We start from the raw sequence: 4,330 nt of genomic DNA on the forward strand, positions 1-4,330 counted from the left end.
TAGATCTAGAATGTTTTTTTGTGAGTGCATCCACAGAGTAGACACCCAGTCGCAGAATTACTAGGAATTATCATTCTACTCCCCATTTGAACATCCTTTTATCTTCCCCCACCCCACCCACCGCAGTTAGAATAAAGTCCAAATACCTTATCTTGCTTTGCCAGGGGCCAAGACCTGGTCCCTGCCCATCCTTGCAACCTAATTTTCTATCAGCTACTCTTGAACTATGGCCCGAAGCCACACCAGATTTTTGTCCTTAATCCTGCAAACTCATTCTTTACCTTGGGGCTTTGTCCTTGCTCTTTCTTCTTTGAAACACCCTGATAGCAGTGGCTGTCTCTTTGTAAAGTCTTCCAGGTTTAAATGAGCACTCCCAGCCCTTCTTGTCTTGCTGTTTAATTGTAAACCTGGCTTTTCGTTCTCTAAGAAATTATTTTGTCCGCCTCTCTGGAATAAACGAGCTCCAAGTGAGCAAGAGCCCTGTTTGTCTTGTTCCTCACTGAGTCCCAAGAGCTCAGATGAATAAGTACTCAAGGAATATCTGGTGAATGAATGGGGTAGATTTAAAATTATCAAATATGCTGGCCCCCTGTAGTCCCAGCTACTCAGGAGGCTGAGGCGGGAGGATCTCCTGAGCCCAGGAATTCAAGTCCAGTTTGGGCAACATAGGGAAATTCATCTCTAAAAAAAATAGGCTGAGTATGATGGCTTAGGCCTGTAATCTCAGCACTTCGGGAGGCCTAGGCAGGAGGATCACTTGAGGCCAAGAGTTTGAGACCAGCCTGAGCAACATAGTGAGACCCCATATCTAAAAAATTAGCCAGGCTTGGTGTCCCACACTTGCAGTCCCAGCTACACAGGAGGCTGTGGTGGGAGGACTGCCTGAACCTAGGGGTTGGAGTGAGCTGAACTGAGCTATGATCATGCTGTTGCACCCCAGCCTGGGCAACAGAGCAAGACCCTATCTCTAAAAGTAAATGAATGAATGAATAAAAAAATAAAATTATTATATAGGCTGCCAAATTGCTTTCCAGATAGAGTCACCAGTTTTCAGTGCCACTGACAGTGACTGTTTTGAACACCCTCTTCAGCACTTAGTACTATCCAGCATTTATTCTGATCATAATTGTCCTCTTCAAAGGTCAAGAAATAGGGACTTATCACCCATTTTGGAGTCATTTTTCTTAACACATGGTTAAACTGAAGCCTTTTTAGACAAAAATAAGACTTATCCTTGCAACCTTTCCTGGATTTTTTCCACTCTTGATTACTTTCTCACTTCCCTGTTTTTTTTTTTTTCCATTTATTTAATCAACCATTCACTTTCCAAATATTGATTGCTCACACTGCCAGGCCCTCTGCTAATAGTTCTCTCTCATTTGGTCACACCTACCTTCCAGTACAATGCTGCCAAGCATTCTAGCCTGGCCCTTACCTTCAGATTCCTTCAGACTTGCTTCTAGAATGGCAACCTTTAGACAGAGAGAAGACAGTCCATGGGTAGACTTTTTGGGAGCGTCAACTTATATATAATTTGCTGATCGTCCATCAGTCTAGCCCTTGGATTTATGTGATATTGTACTGGATTTTTAAAACGTTTTCTCTTTCTTTATTACACTTTCTTCCTTCTTTACAGAGATGTTTCTCCCAGTTCCCACTTTTCAGGGGTTAGAGGCACCTAATCAATGAAAATACCTTCTCTGTAGACTATGGGGGAGATGCTCCCAGAAAGAGAATTTTCTTTCTGGTCCTCGTGTCCACCTAATTTTAAAAGCATGTGTTCCTTATTATTTTTTAAGTTTACAATGACATCATTAGATACCTCAATGACTCGTATTTCATTTTTCTTACCTTTTGGGGGAAACCATTGAGGGCACTGAAGGGATAGAAGTGGTTCTCCCTCTGGGAAGAGAAAGAGGGGTGTGTTACCTCCTTTATCTCTCTAGGGGTCTGGCAAAGGCTACGTGCCTAATGGGGTGGATATGCGGAAGCTGAGGTTAAAACAACGTTGCTGCGAGGCTGGGGGTTCAGTAGGGTCAACATTACATTCAGCTCTCTCCTCAACCATTATTCTGTTCTGCCTACAAGTACAATCAATGAAGCAAAATTCCTCATGCATACAAATAAAGTTTTTGCATTGGACCAGTTGGTCCGGTTCTCCTGTCTGTTCATTTCCTTACCCACTTCGTCTCTGTTCATTAATTCTCCCTTTCCCAGTACCCAAACCCTCCACCTAACCCTTCTCCCTGCCCTTCCCTCCACTTCCGGCTACTAGCCTCTCTGGACCTCCCACCATCCTCATCCTCGGCGCGCCCCGTGCACACCAGATTGCGGAGCTCCGCGGGGCTCGGGGCCTGGCTTGGTCGGGATCCAAGCTAGAGCCCCGGGGTGGGGGTGGGGGGGTCCCGGAGCGTTGGCGAGGGGATGGGGAGCGCATTCCCTTCTCTTGTGATCTCAGCGCAAATTTACCCAGCTCTTGCGAGAGAACGGGCAGGTTTCCCTATTTCCCAATCGTCTGCTCGCCCGGCTCTCGGGGCCACGCGCCGCAGGGCTGCGCCCCGCACGCTGCCACTTCATTCAAAGGCCGGGCTGGGCGGCCCGCGAGGCCGGGGTCGGGGGACGTGGGTGACCTCCGGGCCACTTCCTCCCTCCGCTCCTCCGGCCACCTTCGCGTAAACAAAACCGCCCCCAGGGCGGGGAGAGGTCTCGCTCTTGCGCGCAGTCCCTCGCAAAGGGTTAATTTTCCAATCGCACGAGGGGGAGGAGATTTCCCCGTAGACGAGTAAAACGGGTGATGGACAAACGTGCAGGCACTAAGACCGCAAGGCATTCATTCCCTCCCACGGTGGATGCGGACGCCGGGAGGAGCGCAGCCCCGGAGCGAGGAGCTGGGAGCCGCGGCGCAGGCAATGCTCGGCCCTGGATGTAGCTGAGAGGCCGGCACGGACCGACCGCCGGAGCCCGAGCGGCCGGGGGAAGACCTGGGGGGCGGGCGGGGGACGCGGACAGGAGAGAGCACCCGAAACCAAGCGCTTTACAGATTATTTTATTTTGTGTAGAGAACGCGTAGCGACTCCGAAGATCAGCCCCAATGAACATGTCAGTGTTGACTTTACAAGAATATGAATTCGAAAAGCAGTTCAACGAGAGTGAAGCCATCCAATGGATGCAGGAGAACTGGTAGGTGATGCTTTCGCCTGACACTGTTCCCGGGCGCCCTCCCGTCGGTCTCGCCCGTGCGCGGGGCGACGGGGCGGCGGGCACCGGGGCTGCGGGGCGCGCGGCCGGTGGGTGCCCCGTGCGAACCGCGGCTGCACAGGCGTCTTCTATGTAGATTATATAACGTAGAACATGTGTGTGCATGGAGGGATGTGTGCGCGCCAGGCGAGGCGGGAGAGATGCCGCGTCCGGATACCCTACCTTTGCTGCCTCCTGGTTTTCTACCTACATTTGGGTTTTCTTGCGTGGCCTCCCACAGCCGGAGTGTGGAAGGCGGTGCGGGGGGGAACCCGGCTCCCGAGCCCTGTAACCCCCTCCCGCCCGCCGCCCCCGGCGCTGGTCCTCGCCCTCTCCCCATCCCTCGTGTCCTTCCTTTCTCCTTGCCGCTCCCCTGCTTCGCTGTCCTCCTCTGCGCGCCGCTCCCCGGCCGGATGTCCCCTTTCCGGGACCCCTGTCCCCACGCGGATCCCTTTCCGGTTTCATAAAGAGACGGGGTGGGAGGGAGGAGAGGAGGGACAATGAGAACTGTAATAAATGAATGAACCCGGGCGAGTGGAGCCACGCCATGATTAAGTTTCTGTTTTACGGAAACGCCTTTTGGACACACTCACTCGCGATTCAGCGCCAGGCTGCTGCCTGGAGCTCAGGCACGACTCCCGGGGGCTCCTCCCCGGGAAAACTTGCCATCGAGGGCGACACCTTTCTTGTTTACTGCACTCCCTCCGCCAGTCCTTTTGAAAATCCCTGGGCGAGAGGCGACCCAGTGTCACCATGCAATATTTAACAGGGGCGGGGGTGCCCATCTCGCGTCTTCCTTGTAGACGCAGCTGTGGCGGAGGCATTCCCCTCCTCCTAACCCCGGCCCGGCGATCGGCGAAGGGCAAGCCCGGCGCACCCCGGAGCGGGCGGTGGCCGGCGGCCTCGGGGGGCTGGAGCGGGGAGGGTCCGGGCGCCGGGATCCCGCCCGCCGCGTGCGCGCGCCCCCCTCTCCTCAATGGGAAAGGGGGCACGCTGGCGCTCCGGGGACCCAGAGGGTTGGTGCAGCAGGAGGGGGACGCCGCGGGCCCGGAGCCCAGGGGAGGGGTCAGCTTCCTCCCCGGTCCCCGGGAGG

The 4,330-nt window shown here is 54.0% G+C and overlaps 1 long non-coding RNA gene across 1 annotated transcript; it reads left to right on the forward strand.

Moving 5' to 3' along the window:
• Positions 1-2,828: 2,828 nt before the first annotated feature.
• LOC105818950 lies at positions 2,829-3,181 on the forward strand. Its single transcript, XR_001137932.1, has 2 exons — positions 2,829-2,906; positions 3,060-3,181. It is a non-coding gene; the product is annotated as an uncharacterized LOC105818950 (long non-coding RNA).
• Positions 3,182-4,330: the final 1,149 nt, after the last annotated feature.

The sequence above is a fragment of the Propithecus coquereli genome, unplaced genomic scaffold (assembly GCF_000956105.1).
Source record: "Propithecus coquereli isolate 6110/MARCELLA unplaced genomic scaffold, Pcoq_1.0 Scaffold46, whole genome shotgun sequence".
Taxonomy (NCBI): domain Eukaryota; kingdom Metazoa; phylum Chordata; class Mammalia; order Primates; family Indriidae; genus Propithecus; species Propithecus coquereli.